Genomic DNA, 22,704 nt, shown 5'->3' with positions numbered 1-22,704 from the left:
CACTCAATCTATATTTACATAAGAAGGACAAAAACACAGATAAGGTTTCATACCTTTAAGAATTCATTGCAACAATTCTCAGCTTATAAATAGCACAACTGCGAAAACATATAACCTTCTTATTTACTCTCACTTTATGGGTTTGTAGATATTTAGTCCCACATGGTGTATGTAGCTTAGTAGTTTAAATTTTGGATTCAACTGCCTTAATTTTGTAAACTACGGTTGCCACTCTCCCTGAGACGAAATGGACGTATAACGGTTTTTTTTTAATTTTTCTGTCAGATCCGTTTGATTATTCAACTTTTCGAGTATATACATAACTCCGCAATCCAAGAACAATTTCGGTGACAGAGTGGTCTAATTAATAAATTTACTTTGACCACTAGCCTGTCAACACTGAGGTTTCGTTTCCGAACCCCGCTTGTTGCATGGTAAGCTCGGCTCCAATGGTACTCAGTCTCTCTCTTTCGCTCTCTGCCAGTTTATCCTATCGTGACTTCCATAACATAGCTAAATATGACAAAAGTAGTGTAAACACCAACAATTAAACAATCCATCAATCGACTCACAGTGTTACTAATCAGACAATTCCAGAAATTGACCCGAAAACGGCAAAATCGTTCCGATTTGCCTTTATTTTCAATGACTTGTATTTCGTTGACTTCACAACAGTCGATAACAAACGATTTGAATAATACTTTGAACAAGCTATTGCTTACACCGATAAGTAATTCGCTGTATCCATCTTTATTCTAGAGATTACAGCAAAAGTAATCCGTATCTAGGTTTTTATGATAACGCGTCTAACGAGAGAGATGGTTCATCCTTTTCCCGATGTAAATTTGAAAAAAAGCCATTAAACTAAAGACAAGAGCGTGTAGTATCATAGACTTATAAAGAAAGCGTGACGTCTCAATTGATCTTTTGACCAATTATACTAACAGCATTATAAGTATCTGCTATAATAAGTCATGTCCCAACGATCTTTAATATGTAATCGTTCATAAACGCAAACAAATTACACTAAATTATTCATCACAATGCATCTTAAAACTAACACGTTCTTTTCCTGATAAGAGCGTTTGTTTGATCAAGTCAACATAATCTAAGATTAAGTTTTCATTTTCTAACATTTCACCATCACTGTCTAATTTCTTATAAAGGCCATATCCTTTACTGGATACGGTGTTTAAATACTATCAAGACAACTTAATCTGAAAGGCCAAACAATTTCAGAACATTAGTTCAATTGAAATGTACATTTATCATTAGAAACGTCGAAATAAAGAAAACTTTTGACGCAAGCAAAAGTAAAAATACCCGTATGAAAGTGCAGACTTTTATTGAGTTTGACAGGAAGGGGAGCGAGTCAGATGACCTCGTATACCTCCTCGAAGTAACCAGTTTAACTTGTGAGTACTTTTGTCGAAATTTGAATGTATTATAACTTATTATATATAAATATAAGCCTAATTTGAAAACAAATTAATAGATTTTGAAATATTTAAATATGTTTTCCTGTCCTGTTGTGGTTTTGTTTGGGTTACGTTATGCTGTCATTTTTATCGGCATTTTTAACATTGCCATTTAAGTTGGAGATTTAGCTAGCCCTTAAACCATGTTCGACCCACCCTTTTTTTCTTAAAATATCCTGTACCGAGTCAGAAAAATGGTAGTTGTTATCAAGTAGTCCGTTTGTATGTATGTTGGCGTTTGTTTTTGTTGCAGTAGAGTATTGTTCCGTTGTTTTCCTCTTATAGTTGACGTGCTTCCCTCTGTTTTGTTTTGCTACCCGGATTTCTCTCTCTCGCTTAATCGATTGATGACAAGTGCATGAACAGCGGTTTGCTACTATTGCCTTTATTTACGTGAAATTTTACCCTTATTGACCACTTGACATTTCATCAACTTTACTCAATATGAAATAATGAGTATAGATAAAATGCATAATAAGTAAGTTTCGCAGGCATTGCTTTAATTTTTTTGTTTGTAAAGACACTAAAACGCTTAATATGCAAAGAAAAAGTCTTTTGGTGTATTACGGTTTGTCTGTTTGTCTCTGTTGTTTTTAGCCAAGGTGTTTTCAGTTTGATTTCGATTTATGAGTTTTATAGTCCCTCTGGTATCTTTCGTTACTCTTTTAACAGACTTCCTTTTTTTTCTGTTTCCTTTTCAAATTTAAAGTTAAAAGAGGACTATCCTACGATTAAAATTACGAAAACAAATACAGAGGACAACGGCCTATCGTTTTTCGATGCTATTCTAATCCATCTAACTGTATGATTTCATTCGAAACCATGTGTCAATCGTTGAAGCTTGACAAAGCAAAAACAGTAGAATCATTTACATAATCACAAGTTACAATCATCTTCGAGTTCTAAGCTTAATTAATTTTTAAGCATAGTTACACTAGGAAATGTAAATCAGATTCCAGGTTTTGTTTCTCAAGTTAAGGTGACATATCTAGTACTATAGTTTATGGTCACCAAATTGAACGACCACCAATGAAACAATATCTTGAAATTGATTGATATATCACAGTGTAGAATCATTTTGGGTTTACGTATACCCTATGTCATCATATAATTATAACATGATGGTTTAACAGAATTCAAAGACCTAACAATGCAATGTTCAAAGAACCAAGAAATTATCAGTTTTCACTGTTTTAAAATTGACATTAAATTCACAGTAAAATCTAAAAAAATATTGTTCGGTAATTAAATTTACTTATTTCATTTGAAGCTGCAAAACAGACTGGAAATTATTTACGATATCAACGTAAAATGTCACATTTACTCATTATAATTTAGCAGTTAACAGTTAAAAGGTCAAATCAAGTACATTTTGTATTTTAAGAATTAAATAAAAAAGTAAACAGGGTTTCATAAAAAGATACCTGAATATGTATACAGTATTGTAATAATGAAATACCATTGACATTAACTGAACAGTCAATACAATAACTTAAATAAAAACTAGAAATTACCATTTTCAACTTTCGACTTGAAAGGGGATTGGGCATTTTTTGAGGGAGGGGGTCTTCAAGGGGTATACTGTTAAAAGTTCAGCTTCATGCATCCTTTAAAATATAAAACAAAGAGTGCAAACTTATAAAAATTCGTAAAAGACACCAACATAATTATCTAGCAAAAACAGTACGAGGAAGCGATTATGTTATTCAAGCTGTGTTCTGTAGGAATAGTTTCGGTTTGCCTTCAATGAAATTTTACAAGGAACACAGATATTAGCTGTATTGTAGTTATAAAAGAACGCACAATTAAACATTTGTTAAACTAGAAATTTCATGGTGGCTTTTCAATTAAAATTAAGACGGCGCAAAAACTTTAACCATTATTATTTTCCGGATAAAACGCCGTGCTGAAATTAAATCAAATTAATATCAGGCGTTTGGTTAAGTTATAAAGCCTAATATTCAATTATTAGAGGGTTTGAACATACATATAAGTCCAACCCATGTACCTGCTAAGCGTACACTTCTATAAAGTATAAGTTTCTTTAATGTTGAAAGATGATCCACTCAAGACATGTCAAGGACTATTAAACTAGGTGTAAATACGAGCAGAACTAGATCTGTGTAACAACAATCACATGTACGCACAGAAGGCCCACTGGTATAAATAGCATTGTTACTTACAACATGAAAGGCTTTTATATCTATAATGCCGACCAATGTTTACTGTAACTACAATCTACAACTCAAGTTAAAGATGTTATGAAAATATGATAACAAATCATTATAGGTAGCAGTATAATGAATGACGCGTGGCCTTTTTTAAATATAATCATGAATAAGCATTAAGATGCAAACAGAATTTTGACCAATATCCATTTCAATGTTTTAGACGAGATATTATTTAAAGTTGTAACCAAAAAGTCTTTTAATCAAAAAGTCTTTTAATCTTGTTTGCACTATAATTCATATAATTTTGGTATATCCTTTTGATTCTTGGTAATTGCTAATCTTATATATCGTTTAATTGCCTGATGTACATTGTTTCCATCTGCTTTCGTCTAGCTATTTGTAAAACAAGTCTATAGATTGCATTTACATGTGTACTTTTGTATATGCTTATTAACTAACTATCCTAGAGAGCTAATATTGAAGGGTTACAGTATGTTTAGAACGATACCGTAAGCATCCTTTTCCGTATTTAAACTCATAGATATAAGAAGATTTGGTATGTGTGCCAATGAAACAACTTTCTATCTATGTCACAATTTGTAAAACTTAACCATTATAGGTCAAAGTAATTTATACGTCATTATTTTAAGATACTTTCTTTAATATTTATTGATTTGAAGGTAAAACAGCTCGAAAGAATATTTAACTTTATAAGCCACTGACTGAACAGTTTATGTTACACTATAATGTCTATCAATTCATTATTTTGATCTCTATTTTAATTGTTAATCAAACTATAAATTGATTGACATCAGGGTTTTTACTTCACTGCAAAATAATCATTGTAATGAACCTGATATAGGGTGTGTCAACCGTGTGCTAAAGCATTGAACTCAATCCATTATTCAGATCCAAACTTCAGAACATGTTTTGCATAGTTGCACTCATATTGATTTTAATCTGAAATTATAATTAAACTCAATGCCAGAGTTTACCCAAAACCTTGAAAAAAAATTGCAAGCTTGCACATGGCATTGCTTCACAACAATGATGTCGATTTTGCTAAATTTTTAAAACAATTCTAGCATATACTGACAATAAGCGCATGTTTATAAGGTTAATTCGCCGAAAACTAGGACAAAATAAAGTCGTCAAAATCAATAACGCTTGTTTCGAGCATCATTTGGCGCACATAATACCGCTACTGGCCTACTTACAATGATCGATTATCTAAAGTGATCAATTACTCCTCGATTCATATCTTAAATGATCCTTTAAATTTCTTAAAAGGTCAAATCAATTTAATATTAAAGTCAGACAGAACGACGATATATATTGTAGTATATTTTGGTAGTTATATAGCATCTAATCAGTGGAATTATAAGTTTCTCGCTACTTTGACGTCATGTAAACCGTTAAGTAAACAAATCTATTTATGTTTATTGATAAAATATTTTATAATTCTGACTTTTCAATATGGTAATGAAAGGGTTGATGTCTAAATTATATGAGTAGTGAATCTATTAATAGTTAAACAAGCTTTCTTTGATATACTAGTGGAAACTGAGTTACCTTTGAACGTTGTCTTAAATCGAAAGTAGGTTAGAAAAAAAATGAATACACGATTAGCAGTTTATTATGATTCTTACATAATCTGATAATTTGAGTCCATTGAATCGAAAAACTGAAAATAATCACAGTACTCATCTCATAAATTCAACAGGTTCGATTTTAAATTTCTACAACTGAATTGGTACAATTTAAATACATAATTTTAAAATTAAGGAATGAATCGCTCTCATGCAAAGTAATCGTCATACGGATTTGGCTATTTGATTTAGGGCCTTTTTGATTTTTTGATCAACACTTCAAAAGAGGAGCAAAAGATACCAGAGGAACATTCAAACCCATACATCGAAATGAATCTAGATTCTTTTTTAAATATTTTGGTCTCATGCATCACGGAAGAGACTTTATTGTCAAAATGAACTTCTATAGCAGTAAATTTGGTGCCATTAACGTTAAAATATAATCAACATGTGTTATGTTTCTTGCATGTTCATTGTTTTAAATGACACTCTGAACGCTTCACGATAAACTGACTCTCCGAGGCAGTCTGTGGTTCGGTGTTGGGTTTATACTCCTCAAGTTACATTTCTTTGGTGAAATAATTGGCTTGGAAAGATCTCAAAATTTGGAAAAAAATGAAAATATATTTAAAAATCTGGAACAAATACAAGCCATGGTACTAAAAAATAACAATTTAATATCATTTTTTTTAAATCATATACTGATACTTTACTGGAATAGTATGCTGTACTTCCAACCCACTAAGAGCAAGTATAATACGCAAGGTTTTCTTGGAACGTAAAATTTCAATAAGTTTACCATAAAACACTTGCAGAAACCTATTCTTACTTATTGATGTAGGATACATGTATATTAAATCGTATAAAAGTTTATAAACAAAGGATTTCAACACACCATGCCAAACCGTTGTGCGCTCTTGTAAATTCGAACAGGGGGTCGAATGACCACTATAAATATTTGTTACCTCTAATCTATCAACTACTACATAAGCATTTAAAGACAATATTATGGTAGTTATAACAATGCTGGAAATTAATATGCCTTATCTCTTCAACATCAGGTAATTTCCCCCTGAAGATATTTTATCAATAATTTCAAATATAATTAAATTATAAAACATCCTACACGCAATCCTCTGACCTAATATCTTAAACACAAGGAGTTAATACTCGACCTTAGACACTGTCCTGGTATGTATTTGTTTTAAATTTAAGAAATTACATCTAAAATGTTCAAGTTATATGCATTCATGTACTTCACTTACAATGATGCTGTATTTAAACATTTAAATTATAGTAATGCATAATATTTTGCAATGCGGACGTCCCTGGTCGCAAATTACACGAAAGGGATAATCTGTCCCAACCTGAATTTCTAAGTTATGTTAAAATGTTCCATGGTATCTATTATAAAATAGAAAAAGTGTGTACTCAGGTGAACGCAGTCTTATTTGTATCTTATTTTGTTTTTTTTACTAACACAACATGAAGTTCTCGTGCTTAATGTCACAATTGAATTTGCAACATTCTCTAGAAACGCTGAATTTAGATGTTATTTGTTTTCGCTTCTTTCAACCAAAATTGCTTCGTTTTGAAGGTGTGATCCTTTCTCGAATATAACTAATTCTTTTCTTTTAACGCTCATTGTTCAATTTAACATGAGTAGGCATTACATGTTTAACATTTTCCAACTTCTACCTGTTTGTATACAGATATGGAAATATATAATGCATATCTTTGTGAAAAAAGTGTTATTTATTTGTTTATAGCCTGCGAACTTAAGCAGCAAAAGGCCTTACATTTGAATTAAATGTAAGAAACACACAAAAGAAGAGATTACAAAGCAAAGAGTTTCGTTCAAATCAATGATGTACGTCTTCTTGAACTTGCAATTACCTTTTTCTCCAATCTGAGGGTATTATTGAGAATTTAAGCTGACTATAAACCTCTTTCTTTTGGTTTTGCTTTTGCTAATTGTGAAAAGAATTGTCAAAAGCACATATACAATTTATTTTGCAGTCCATTCACAATATTTCCCCTATCAAGACACTATTTCCTGTCGAGTTATCTAAACAATATCTTATTGTGCACCAATGTTGTCTTAAGTATTGTACTGTTTCTATACTATTTCCTATGTCCAGATACTATTTCCTGTCAAATAATCTAAAACAATAATGTCTTGCTGTGCTCCAGTTTGAATGTTTCTATTATTTGTGTATTTTGCAGTTAAATTACCGGGTAATTTATGATAGTATTTTTAACCATTATATCTATAATGTGTTGAAATTATCTCTCAACTTACTTCAATGCATATTTATTACGTAATAAATGGTTAGCACAGAATTTTGATGAAAGTGGTGCATTGGGACAGTCTTGCAGTGAGGTGTCACCTTTTGTTGCTTTAAGAATTAGTAAATATAGGACTGGCTTCTTCATTTAAGATAATCCCCGCGATGTGTGGTCCGTTTTACCGTGTTTTAGATATTCTTATATAGAAATTTTATGATATCAATTTAAAAAATGTGATGAAAGCAAAATGTACATGAATAACCATTAATATCAAGAAACATGATTGTTGATGGTACCGAATTGTTTAGTAGGCACTATGCGTTCACACCGTATTTTAAATTTTCCATTCCGTAATGTGGGCTAGTTTCATGGTAGAAAACATCCATCATGATCAGTAACTAAGACATGACATATCTCCCCCATATGTCTTCCTTAACAAGAACTCTATCTATAATCAATCCGTGGTCAGTTTCAACAATCTTTTCAATTAGTGAAGATCTTGATGTTATCTCTGTTCACAAATATAAAGTGATAACATATTTAATTTCAGGGTATTGTTTTTGTTTAGGTTACACCCATAACGATATACAAAACAAAAAATGCTACCAATTATTTAATATATCTGACCCATTTGTATCAAGTTCAATGAGCTTTGTTGTTTTATAGGTAAGCCAATGAAAATGTGTAATATTTCCTTATTTATGCCTGGTGTATCAGATGCAAAATTAAGTGTTTGCAATTTAGTATTTCTGTTGTTTATATCTTATAGTTGATGTGTTCCCTAAAGTTAAGTTTATAACCCGGATTTTTTTCTCTCTCAAACGATTTATGTTTTTTGAACAGCGGTATACTACTATTGCTTTTGTTTTGAAAAAAGTCTTCTTACTAATTGTAATAACAAAATTCGTGACGCTTACCGTGTAGATTCCATGCGATTCTGTTAGGTTTTCCTTTTGGTTAGTGTTAATGATTGTGTTAATAATGGTTTTGGAGTTTTGTTAGCTTAGTCTTAGAGGCATGATGTTTTTATTAGTTGTTAATGGCTTTGAACTAGCTGTCAGAAAACTGCGAGTACTCTCAGATCTGTTCATTGTGTCTTTTTGTGTCGGGATGTATAAGTACCCGGCCACGTCCACTTTTATTTTTTGTCTATCTAATGATTTAAGCCTTTTTCAACTGATTTTTATAGTTCGTTCTTATGTTGTTCTGTTATACCACTGTCCTCGGTTAGGGGGAGGGTTGGGATCCCGCTAACATGTTTAACTTCGCCACATTATTTATGTATGTGCCTGTCCCAAGTCAGGAGCCTGTAATTCAGTGGTTGTCGTTTGTTTATGTGTTACATATTTGTTTTTCGTTCATTTTTTTTACATAAATAAGGACATAAATAAGGCCGTTAGTTGTCTCGCTTGAATTGTTTTACATTGTCTTATGAGGCCTTTTAAAGCTGACTATATGCGGTATGGGCTTTGCTCATTGTTGAAGGCCGTACGGTGACCTATAATTGATAATGTTTGTGTCATTTTGGTTTTTTTGTGGATAGTTGTCTCATTGGCAATCATACCACATCTTATTTTTTATATAGACATATTTGGTATCTTTAATTTTCTAAACGTGAGTCAGGCACATTAGGTATCTATGCGTTTTTAAACGTGCGTTATTCACATTTGGAATCTTTGGCTTGTCTAAACGTGCTTTCGGCACATTTGGTATCATATTTTGATTTTTTCCCCGTGATTACAAATTTTGGCAAATATTTTTTGTACTTTTATCCCATGAGTTAGCTTCAAAGATACCAAACAATCTCCTCTTTGGTTCGTAGATCATTCTGCTAATACGTAAGCCCAGCTTTCTCTGAAAAAAACAAACCTAAATTAAATAGAATCAAAGTTGCTAGTCCCAGTTTGATCCTAAGTTTGTTCCAGTCGAAATATTCAAAATGGCCGTTGGAACTAAAATGCCGAATTATCAATTGATTTTTGTTTGCAACAAATCAAGTACATTTGCTTGGCTGGTACAAATGTTTTAATTACTGATTACAATGAAAGGTAATAACAACAGTGTATATTAGATTGATATGTCAATTTCTTAATATAAATTAACAGATTCTTCTTGAAAATGCTTTTTAAATTCGAGTGAAACATTGTTTAAATTTTGGGTTTCAATCTCTATGAAATCCATCGTTGAATTTAGTAAATTTGAGTTTGAACGTGTATGTTAATCCCAGGCATAGATTACCTTATTTGGCACAACTTTTTGGATCCTCAATGCTCTTCAACTTTGTACCTCTTTGGTTTTTTAAATATTTTGCATGAGCGTCACTGATGAGTCTTATGTAGACGAAACGCGCGTCTGGCGTACCTAATTATAATCCTGGTACTTTTGATAACTATTAAGTTCTGTACTGACATGAATGCATACAGTATATAAAGTAAGAAATGATAAACCTTATTCCAGACTGTTTTTTTCTCATTACATATGAACATGCAACCAAATTATCGTTTCTACACAAATTATACATCTTAAATTGGATATACATGAAGGCAACGCTTAAACAACTATTACAAATAACACTGGGTTACAAGGCCTACATGTTTTCTCATTTATAATAGTTTTATAAAGTAGTGTCACAGCACACTATAAAATTTGCTTTTGTAACCGAAAAAAGGTTAGTAGTAATAAACTTTCGAATAATGAGTTTCATTCATAATTTATGACGTAATAAAAGTCAAAATTATTCCTTTTCTTGTTTGTCTATGCTTCCCTGAACGATTAGGTTGTTGCATGTCGGAGGATTAGATCGGATACATGTATGTAACTGAGAGATGACATCTTGACTAATATAGTTTATGATATATCAAATATTTCAGAGCTCATGATATTGTTAGTATGCATATCATTCAACAGGTATATATCAGGACAATTTGGGATTACCTGACAAATAAGCTATCTCAGATCCACATCTGTTATAACACGAAGAACTTGTAAGCACACCATCCGTCCGAAGAAGCTGAATAAAACTATATCATATAGGGTGTATCACTGCGACGTCATAAGATATTCACCTGAAATGGATATGTTGCCGCCAAAAAGAATAAAGTTTTAAAAACATCTCAGGGAAAACGGAAGATATGCTATAACTTGTTTACTCGTGTACGATACAAGCAAAATGGGAACATCAATAATAAATGCATAATTATTATTATTCGTTCATTGAAAAAAAAGTTTGAAAAACCTTATAACATCGTTAACATCTTTATCAATAGTGAAGAGTTTTTTTTGCACATTTGCATACTGAACGCTAATTTGATGAATGCCATTGTCGTACGTTATGACGTAATAATTGCAACTAATAAATTATAGTAATATGTGTGTTTCTCGTATGCCTTATGTTTTGGATGATATTAATAAAAAGACTTTTATAATGCAGAATTAAAAACTGGTTTTATTTGTTTTTCGAGTTTTTTTGTGCATCAATTATCATAAAGAGTATCACTATGTCATTTTAACTGTTTTAGTTTAAAAGATGTGTTGTTGGTCTTCCACTTTTAGATCAATTTACCTAGTACGTAAAAGTTGAGCCGTTTTAGAGAAAGACTGTATGTAATCACGACTAGATATATCTTTCTGATTGAGAGCAGCATAGATATAGATGTTTCACTGTACTTATTGAACACTTTTACTTTATAAAGAAAAATATTAATGACGATATTTGATAGTGTTGCAGGAACTGTAAACTCTCTAAAACACTTGAGTGCGGTCCTATTATGATGTGCTCTTGAAATCTTTAGATTTCTATAAGGTGTTTTGAAGATTGTTGCTGTTTTGTCAGGAATATGGCCATTGTCGTATTATAGTTCCTTTTTGTGTGAGTTACATGTTAACGTTGCGTCGTTTGTTTTCTCTTATTTTTGAGTGTAAATTCACATTGCAATAAGACGTGTCACGGTAATTGTCTATCCCAAATTCATGTATTTGGTTTTGATGTTATATTTGTTATTCTTGTGGGATTTTGTCTGATGCTCGGTCCGTTTCTGTGTGTGTTACATTTTAGTGTTATGTCGTTTTTCTCCTCTTATATTTAATGTGTTTCCCTCGGTTTAAGTTTGTTACCCCGATTTTTTGTCCATGGATTTATGAGTTTTAAACAGCGGTATACTACTGTTGCCTTTATTTGTTATGTCCATGATGTGGCCCCGTCTTACTTTGACGTCAGCATATCAATTGCCGTAATAGATTGTCTTCCCTTTGATATATCTCATTTGTATTATCAATGAGAACAAATAATTTACAAACATTACCAAATGATGTATAGTCATTTGAAGTGTTTTGCACATTGTTAAAATACTTTCAGCAATTCAAGTATTAAAAAATCTCATTTATTCGTCAATCTCTTTTCTATACAAATTTAAAACATCGAATTCAATTGCATACATTGTAAATTTATGAACGGAAAATTGTATATATGACAAATTGAAGACCTATTTACGACAATGATGATGAGATGTTATAATACTGATTGTAGTGAAGTCTTTACTACATTTATAATTATTTAATTGGTATAATTTAGCACTGAAGTTTTTTTTCAAATAAATCTATCATTAGTTAAAAGCTGCACCTTTTTTCAATTAAGGATGTCATCTTGACTGCCATCGAGAAAGGGGCATCATTTTTTATATAAATTTTGACTGTAATTATTCATTATCAACATTAAGTTAAGATATTAAGTTGAAAAGTGGCTCATGTCACGCAATCGTATGAATGACGGAACCCATCCTATTGCGTTAGCGAAAATAAACTTACAATTTAAGAACAGTAAAGAATACACAATACATCATAAAACGCGAATTATATATTTTTCAGAATTAAAAGTACACGAAGGGTCACAAGAATGAATTACGAAACGTTGATATATAAAGCGACCATAACATTCGTTTTTCTCTACTTGAAAGTTGTTTAAACGCTATGGTATTTACTTTGACGTCACTAAAATGTGGAAAAATAATATTAATTTGATGTAATTGCACTTACACTTTTCTTAATTTTCTACTTAAGGTGAACATATATCATTATAAATACACTGTTTTATGAATGAAATCTTCATTTAAATTTTGCTGACGAACACGACTTCACGCAAATGTAAATATAGAGAGGTATTGCATAATCTTTGAAGCATGAATCTTGAATGACTATAAAATTGCTCTAACGTATGAAGGCCTTTTTTGTACGATCTTGACTCAAACAAGTCCCCAAAAAGCCATCTTGTCTTTTACAAGTAGATTTAAAGTGTATAAATATTGTAATTGGTTTCATGCAAAAGCTACAAATGACTGAGGTAAAGTTGTTCTGTTGATAATCAGGGTTTTTATCCTCAGAAACGTTTTATATACTTATTTTTCTTCCTTGTTTTGACCAGAATTTTTCAGAGCTTTCAAGAGCATAACCAATTGTGGTTATTCCAGCAATGTGATCTGGTGCTACTGAAATAGGTGACGCATGTTAATGATTTTGTTCTTGTGTGATAAAATGTTTTAGTTCCCTGATTTATAAATCTATTTTATTTTGTCTTACTCCTTATAACGCTTTATTCGCTGAATTTAAGTTACGATAGCTAGTAAAACAAATATAGCAACAGTTGTTTACCCTGTCAACACAGCCGTTCTTGCTCCGTTTGGAGTTTTATTCAGATTTTGTGCTTAAAAATTGAATTGTGAGTTTGGAACATCGATATACCTCATATAGAAACTTAAGCATAAGTAGTCGTACTCGATTTTATGAACACCTTGTTCACAATTGGAATACAATTTGTTGAAATGGTTTTTTTTCCAAATAAAAAAAAAATCTGGAATAAAATCAAAAGGATTGAAAGAGCAGTGTACAGACACGTAACAATAGAACGTGGTGCCAAGCTGCATCTTACAGAAGGTGTAGGGGAAAATGAGTTTGTCCTCACAACTATCACATCTTGCATAACATTTGGATAAAAAAGCATATTTACAAATTTATTTTTACTTAATCATTTTTTTGCAATACATTATTTTGCTTTTAAACTTTGAAATTTTTGAAAAACTAGGGATAAGATTTTAAAAAGATTTCACATTTTAATCATGGTATCAATGATGAGTTTATTTACAAGTTTTCCTTTTTCCTCCAACTCTTTTAATAAGTAATAGATATATATGTATATACATTTTCACCGTGTTAAGATGTACAATCAAAGGAAGCAGACGACAGCGGTATTTAGATAGAAATAAGGCAAAAGTCAATGGGAGTACGAACAAACTTACGTTCTTCCTCATCCATTGCACTTATCGTCTGCGTATAATCTTGCAAAGTCATTGATGTGTCGCACGTATCTGGTAGACGGGCTTAACACTTACATGATAATACGTTTACAGCATGTTAATGTTGTTATTCAACAATGACGTCCAATCAAATTCACTGAAAAAGAGCCAATTCATTTTTTTTTAAATATTTATCATTTAATATGATTTTATAGAAAAGTGAATATATTATCTAAAAGTTTTTAAATTTTTTAAAATTTTTTTTGTAATGATTTACACTTTTACATAAGTTGATAGACTAAAAAGTTATATAATAACTAAGTAAAACATTTCATTTTGTTATTTCTTTTTTTCTTTTTGCATAAAATATAACTGTTTTCAATTATGCAGACTCACAGATCTTTGTCATTCAATTCTAAAGAACCCTGAACTACAGAACTACCCAAAACGATCAATCAATCCATTTTTGTTTGACAAGTTTTGTTACTTTGCACAAGAAGTAGTTAAACATTCTAAACATGTATCTAACCATTTTACTTTACACATTAAACACTTAAATGCCCATCTTACAAAATGTTACCAAGTTGGTATACAAAAGCTCTTAAATGGATTAAAATTATCACAACTATATTGATTAACTGTAATATTTGATAACCCTTCTTCGCGTGATCACAAATGCACAATAATCCAACAAACCTCATACTTGTCGATATGTTCAATCAAGAAAAGTAAGTGTTTTTTTCTTTTTGTTTCCTGAAAATGAAACATTAAATTTTATACATATACATATTACATTTTTATGAATTTTTTGGGGGCTCATTAACGAGCGAGCCTGTTGTTAACCATGTACGCGAATAAAATGCATTTCATGAAATGAAATATATTTGGACATTTTTGCAAAATTTAGTTTAAATGACGTAGATGTACAATAATAAATAGTTGTCTAATCTATAATTTTGGCGGGAACAATCTGTCCTCGCTATTCTAAATTTTAAAGAATATAATATGAATTAATATTGTTGATTTTTTTTAAATATATATTTCTTACTCGTTTCTTGTATTAGTAAATACTTCATTATTCTTTCGATAATTTTAAGATTAAATACTTATCCAAATTATTAATGTCAGTTTAGACGGAGAAGCAAACGAATACACTAAAAAAGCATCGTCAATGTTCTATGTGTTTGTGTTTTATCAGAAGCCAAATATTATTGATAACTTTATAAGTTTTGTATATTAAAAAGATATGAATTCATCTTTCATAATTAAATCTTATACTTTCTTAGTAATGTTGACATCGAAGTGTTCTATCATTATCTGAGCTTAAAATATGTTTAATCGTTTGATCTCGTCTGCCCGTGTATCATAAATTGAGGTTTATCCTTATTTTCAAATCATTTAAACATTGATTTATCATTATTATCGATAATCCGTTATTTTTGTGTCAATAAAACATTATTTGTTTAAACATTTATTTTATACAATTAGGAAATAAATCTTTATTATGCCATTTTAATGTCATTCTGCATATATGTGTTTTGAGTATGCCAGGTGTGCATACAAAATTTGTTTACTTTTTAGTTTCATCAAAAGTCCTTGAATTACAGAAAGTTATAATTCTCTGTTATAATTTTAGTTTAGTTGTTTTAACACTGTACTATGGCGTACTACACTCTCTATGAAAGGTACAACTATTTGACATGGGAGGCTGTAAAACTTGAAATGAGGAAATCACGTTCTTTTGAGGTTTTTGATTTTGCCATTTGAATTGGGACTTTTCGTTTTGAATTTTCTTCAGAGTTCAGTATTTTTGTGATTTTACTTTTTTTTCTTAATAATGGAAAATGCAGAAAAATGCTACGGTCACGTGAAATTTATAAAGTGTTGTTTTTTTCATTTGAAATTTTACTGAAAAATGAGAGTCATGTATCCTTAAATTGTTTAGTGTACCAAATATGCTTTGCTTAAATTTAAAATAAGTTTGTTTATTTAATAGATGTAAGGATACCCGTCGTGTAATGGAAAATTCATATTTTCATTTAAATTACTTGTGTTAATATTTGCATTTATAAGCCAAACATTTTTTGATACATTCAAGTAAAAGGAAAATGTACATCGCCAATTTGAGTAATAAAATTGAAGTAATCTTTTATTTTTTACATCTTCAGGATCTTGCTTGTTTTGTTAAAATTTGTTACAAATAAATCAGTGTACTGAAACATAGACCAATTTTTTGTCTGTGTATCTTCTTGGTAATGAGTGGAGACGGTTGAATAAGTGAGTTTACAACAATAATGTGGATGCAATATGTTTAAACTTGGAAGGAATAAGAGACACCATTATATTTTAACGAGTACAATCATATTTTTCGTTTCAGGCTGGAATCCCCTGTTGACGTTTCATTGCTATTGAAGGTAGGTTCATTTTTCTTATCTTAAAGTAGAACAAGCCTTGTAAATAAAGGCAAAAGTAGTATACCGCTGATGAATAGTCATTATACGATAAATCAAATTATGGGTAACAAACTCCAACCGAAGGTAACACATATACTTTAAGAAGAAAACAACGGAACAACAGAAACAAAAGCCAACTGACGTATTCATGAAAGGTACAATTTTTTTTTATAGAAAAAGGGGGGGGGTTGGACCTGGTTTTATTGCTAGCCAAACCTCCAACTCATATGGCCATGTTAGATATACTGATAAGATGAAATCACTACATTACAGGAAAAAAGTATAACAAAAATACTGATCTCCGAGGAAAATTCAAAACGAAAAGTCCCAAATCAAATGGCTAAATCACATGATAAAACAGTATAAACAAACGAAGAACACAATAATACCTATCATTTCATTATTAATGACAATATTTTTCTTACAAACCATAATGCATGTGCGTTAGTATTCATATGTAAAAGGTCTCTTTAGTACCATCGCTATTTATTTACATGTAAAATTTCGTTGAAATAAAAAACAGCAAGATCTAGAGATACATGACATTATTTTCTTTTAGATAACTAAAAACTTTTTAAGTGATTAAATTATGTGACTGAAAATCTACGTGTTATTACTACTTTTAATAAATGAATAGTAAACCAATAGACTTTGCGAACTACGGACACATGTTCCTCGCAAAATAATAAAAGAAGTAAATAAGATGTAAACGTTCCTTTTGTAACGCCTGGCTCTTTAAAAAAGAATATGAATGCATAAAAATGATGACTAAAAAATTTCTTTTTCATTGGGTTGAATGATAAATTGAATGCACTGCACAAACACACACACACATCAACACAAAAACAAGAAAGGCACCAAGTAGCACGTATGAATCTACATTTGCAAAATGCTCAGTTAAGGAGTCTATCCAAACTTTGCTAAAGTTTATGAATTACATCAATGTTCGATAACTATCAAAAGTTCAAGATAAAAACTATTTCACCAAAAGAGAACGTTTTTTCTCCTTACGCCTTTATTACAAGGGTGATTGCATATCCAATCAAATTATAGTTATAATAAAAAATCGAATTAGGTCGACTGTTACATTTAACAGATATAAAAACTCAAAAGTATGGTACAAGAAGATCAAACATCGCCCTATATATATTTCTAAATGTATATATAATGTTTTAATGCACTTTAATGGATATCAAATGTAGTGACAGGGCCGTTAATGAAATCTTAATTATTAGTAGACGCCTAATTATAACTTAAACATCGATTCTTATCTATATAACACATGTAATACAAGTGTCACAAATATTCAATTTGAATTCATTCATAAAAACAGGCTAAATACTTTTGTATAAGGTTTAAATGTATCTAGCTGTTGGATCTTGGTCGGTTAAGAAGCTTTACAAGCTTGACAGTTCTCATGAATGTCAGCATAATAACAAGGTTTATATAGTAGTTCCATATTTAGCAATAAGTGGTCCGATTGCATGTACTTTTGCAATGTCACGGTCCTACTTTGTCAGTATCTTGGCAGGGTTCAGTTGGAACAAGGCAAGACTTTGATACTAAAACTGTGTATGTGTATTATCTGCAAAAGAAATAATATAAAATCATCAAATGTTATACACGTTCCTTAATTCCTCTTTTAACACATTTTTGATTGGATCAAGATTGTATCTGCAATGAGAATTTTTTTTTCACTCAATCATATGTTTGAGTACTCAATCATATGTTTGAGTTACATATGTGTAACAATTCTATATGGAAAAAAAGTTAAGTTAAGTTTTTGAACATTATTCAGAGAATGGGGAAAATGCGCGGCACTAGTTCTATAAAGACACAAAGTGTCGCTCGCTTTTTCAAGGTAACGCGATTTGTGATATATCATAAAATCTTCCAATAATCGCACTGGAAGCAGATAATTTTATTGTCTTATTTGAAGTTTTATTTGGTACTTCAATGTTTTAGTTACAATTGCTGTTTCAGTGTTTATCATTCACAAAGGAAGTGTTTACAAAGGCCGATAAAGTACACTGATAATGAACAGATTTCATGCATTTCGGAACGATCAACGTGACATGAAATTTTAGTCGTAACATTTTTGGTGAAAAGAACCACAAGGGTGTAAATACACGTATAAACGTTAGCATAAAGAAATGTGAGCTACAGGGACGAGAAAAAAGAATAATAAAATGCATGCAAGACCCAAGAGAGTTAGAAGCTTAGTTTCCAAATAGTTTCTCAATTTATCAAAGGGGAGTTGTTTTCTAATTTTAATATCCCTCTGTTCGAGTCTGACGTAAATTCCTTTTGAATTATTTTGTAGTATGTATTCGACCTTATTTATTTCTAAACCTCTAAAATGTTTGAACTGAGGGCATTTTTTATCCTTCAAATACCGTGTTTATTCAAAACCACCAGTTCAACAAGGGGACGCTTTGACTTTAACTCTACAATTAACAACATTGTATTAACTTCTATCTCTATTCAAATGACTGCACAGTATTTAATAGCATCTACTTGTTAATACACTCAATCATGTTATGCATTATAACAAAACAAAATGAATTCCACCCTTTCAGCAAATAAGGCGTTTGTGAAAAATAAAAATGTAGTTAACATACTAACTTATTTCATACTTTAAATTGATGTTCTCAATCGGTCTGGTTTCCTGTATTGATAAAAGTTCAATGACAATGCGGAAAAAAAAGATATCACATTTTTATCTCTAGTCTCTAAACAAACTGAAGAAATCTTATGTCAACAAATCTCAACAACAGTTTATTTCAATGACTATCAAATTTTCAAAGGTTAAGCAAAATTGTGATTGACTAACTTTTCATTGAAAATAGATACCTTTCAAACTATAACATAACCTATTTACTAATTCCTACTTAAACTCTGCGGGAGCCGTTTATATTTGTGGAAGATGAACTTTGAACTTAATTGGCAAAATCAAAAGTGTCTTTTCCGATGAAGGTCTTCCAGTCTTAAAGCGATTAAGACTCAAAAGTACGAGGCGTGGAAGAGTGTCAGTCTTAGTTCTTTTGACATTAAGTATTAGTCGACTAGACTGAAATAAAAGGACCAAATACCAGGATATTTTTATTTGATGATTGATTGTTGTTTGTGTCTGAAGATGGTGTTTGTCGTTAAGACACAGTATACTGTGCTGGTAACAATTCTTCAGCTTTTTAATTGACAATTATATCCTGTATATTTATTATTCTTTTATTAGTCAATTGCCGTTGGTTCTCGTTCATGATATTTAATTCGATACACGGGTTTATAGGAATAAAACTGTATTGAAAAGTTCATCTGACACTAGGTAATAATACGTCATATGACTATTATATGCTTAACCAAGTATTGAAGCCCTAATGGATAGGAAAATTGGATTGTCATTTCCTCAAAAAGTTGAGAGATCAAGTCATATCAAATAGTATCTATAACTGAAACTATTACATAAATATATCATATTAATAGTTCGAAATGGATGGTTTTTTTTATTATCAAGCGGAGGTTGTAATTTGATAATATTGATATAAAATGCTGAATCATTTAATAAAATGCTTGACTCACTTTTATTTTGTAAACATATTGACACTAACACTACTTCAGTGGTTAATGATAATGATTTAAACAGTGTTTAGTTGATCTTTGAAAAAAATTGAAAAAATAAGGATGTGAAATGATTGCCAATGAGGCAAATTTCCAAACGAGGTCAAATGAAGTTAATATAGACAGTTATGTACCGCAGTAGGTTCTTATCTCCTACGTCATTTGGTCTGCGGAGGAGATAGTGTTGTATAATTAAAAATCATAAAACAGCTGCTTACTTTATAAATGTATTATGGGAAAAGAAGACATACTTTTTCATTTAATTTAAGTAGTAAGGGTATATGTAGAGTTAATTTTGTAGACTAAACGCGAGTCTGGCGAAAAATTTAATCCTCACACCACTTGGACGATGCAACTGCTAGCGGGGGTTTCTTCCTAGAGTGTATCACAAGCCTAGTAATTAGCACTTCTGTGTTGACCTGAATGATAATTGATATGACCATAATCAAAATCAACTGTTTGGAAATCGTTTAGTATTACGAAATTCCTAGAAATTATCTACGCTAAGGTAAGATTACTTTTGATGCATTTGGAAAAACCTTTTCGGAAATATGGGTCTTAAATGCTAAGGTTAGATTACTTTCGATGCATTTGGAAAAACCTTTACGGAAATATGGGTCTTCAATGCTCTTCTACCTCGTTTTTAATTTGTCTTTTTAACTTGTTTAAGTATAGCCCAATTGATGAGGCAGATTTGCATAAAAATTTAAATACTGTGATCTACAATGAGCTAGTTTTCAACCCCTGAGTGGATGCCACTGAATTATCATTGATATGGTCATAATTAAAATTCACTGATAAGAAAACAATTAGTATTTCGAAATACTAAGGATGTTCTACTTCAGAGTTATATTACCTTAGATATATTTGGCAAAAATTTTCAGAATCGTTGGTCGTCAATGCTCACCAAATTCGAACTGTTTATGGCATTTAAGGATGCTTGATTCTAGCGTCACTGATTTGTTTTAAAGACAAAACGGGCGTATGACGTACACAATATAAATACCGTTATCTACGATGAGTTTATATGCTATCAATGAGAAAAACGCCACTACTGGTAGAGGGGTATTCGCACAGTGTATCTTGAGATCACAAATCAGCACTTCCATATTTACACGAATTAGCATTCGTAAAGTCATAATTCAATCAGCTGTTTTGAAAAGTTTGAATTTTTCGAAATACTAGGATTTTTGGTCTTCAATCATATCCAAATACGTACTTTATTTGGCCTTGCTAACATGTTTGATTCTAGTGTAACTCATAATCTTTTGTATATTAAACATGACAGTGTGGCGTACAAAATATAAATGCTAGTATATTTGATGCATATGAAGAGTTACTGCCTAACTCATCTATCGAACGAGAAGTTAATTGTTAACTTTGAAAATTACTTGAGTGTTATCGTTATTTAAAGGGAAGTGAACTCGGTAAAAAAACCATGATCAAAATGAGTATTTGAGATGTTACTTAAACATTTACCAGTAGACATGTTAACCTGATACCGGTGAAGATACCAAAGCTCTAAACCAGGTTTATGAGCATGATGATGACAAGCGAACAATATCTCATTATCTTATCATGAAAATACATATCGCCAATGTTTTCCTACGTGAATGAAATTTGCAATTAGTTAACGCTGATGTCACCGTCCCCGAAACCAAAATAAAGAAATTCATATCGAAACATGATGCGCGTAATCGGTTAGATCTAAGAAGTTATATAAGTGTAACACATTTTACATATAACAACCAGAAATAACATGTTGATATATAAACTCATCATATATACCTAAAATTATATGGTCTACAAATTAAGAAGTATGGTCTGGGAAACAATGCAGTAATGCTAGTCTCAAATTGATTCTTCAATGATGTTTATCATGCGACGTTGTAAACTACACTATTCGTTCAATGCTGATGTAAGTTTTTGACACTCAGCTACTGACAATGACAAGTCAAAATAGTGAAAATCATATGAGGATGCTCAATTGAGGAGATTTGAACAAGAAACATAAGTGAAAAAGATACATAAATAATAAACAGAACTTCGATACCGGTTATGATATCTAATTGAAAGTTCTTAAACAACTACAACAAATGAATATGAATCCAGAATACACTTGGTCGATTCCACTGCTAGTAGAGGTTTATTTCAAGAGTATATTTCGAGCTCAGAGAAGTTAGCACTTCTGTCTTGACATGAATTATCATTCATATTGTCATAATTTAAATTAAGTATCTAGAAAAGTTTTAACGTTTTCGAAATACTAAGGATTTCTTCTTCAGGATTAAATTACCTTAGATGTATTTGGCAAAAGCATTCGGATAATTGGTCGTCAATGCTCTCCAAATGGTTTCTTTACGTTTGCCTTTTTAACGTGTTTGATTCTGGCGTAACTGATAAGTCGTTTGTAGACGAAACGCGCGTCCGTCTAACAAAATGTTAATTATTGTACCTCTAAATATATATAATGCGTTTACTTCCAAATGTACAGTTAATACCTATCTCAATCATTGAGTGGTCAGATAATTGTTAACATTTTAAAATTGTTCGAGTGCTACCATATTTAAATGTTTATGAACTGAGAAAGAGCTTTGAGTATTTCAGATGTAACTGGGACATTTACAAGGTTGACATTAACTCCTTTTAACCAATCTACATTCAGGCTTAACTGTTGACCTGGTGCTAGTGGAGGGTTAAAAATGTTTAAAAAAAGACTGACGAGAATGATAATGAAAGGCGAACAATATCTTATTACATAATTCAAAGGTTTTCTCCTACGTGAAAACAAATGCTGTTATTTTTTATTTGTTAATGCTGAT

The 22,704-nt window shown here is 31.0% G+C and overlaps 1 protein-coding gene across 1 annotated transcript in view; it reads left to right on the top strand.

The window, feature by feature from the left end:
• The first annotated feature begins 1,358 nt into the window (after positions 1-1,358).
• Positions 1,359-22,704, top strand: part of LOC134696535 (formin-J-like) — a 102,197-nt gene continuing 80,851 nt past the window's right edge. Inside the window, exons 1-2 of the mRNA XM_063558377.1 lie at positions 1,359-1,415; positions 16,189-16,225. The gene's annotated coding sequence lies outside the window, so the exon portion shown is untranslated. The remainder of the gene's footprint in view (positions 1,416-16,188; positions 16,226-22,704) is intronic.

The sequence above is a fragment of the Mytilus trossulus genome, chromosome 14 (assembly GCF_036588685.1).
Source record: "Mytilus trossulus isolate FHL-02 chromosome 14, PNRI_Mtr1.1.1.hap1, whole genome shotgun sequence".
NCBI lineage: Eukaryota > Metazoa > Mollusca > Bivalvia > Mytilida > Mytilidae > Mytilus > Mytilus trossulus.
The sequence above is the reverse complement of the archived record's forward strand: the minus strand, read 5'-3'. Positions and strand labels throughout refer to the sequence as shown.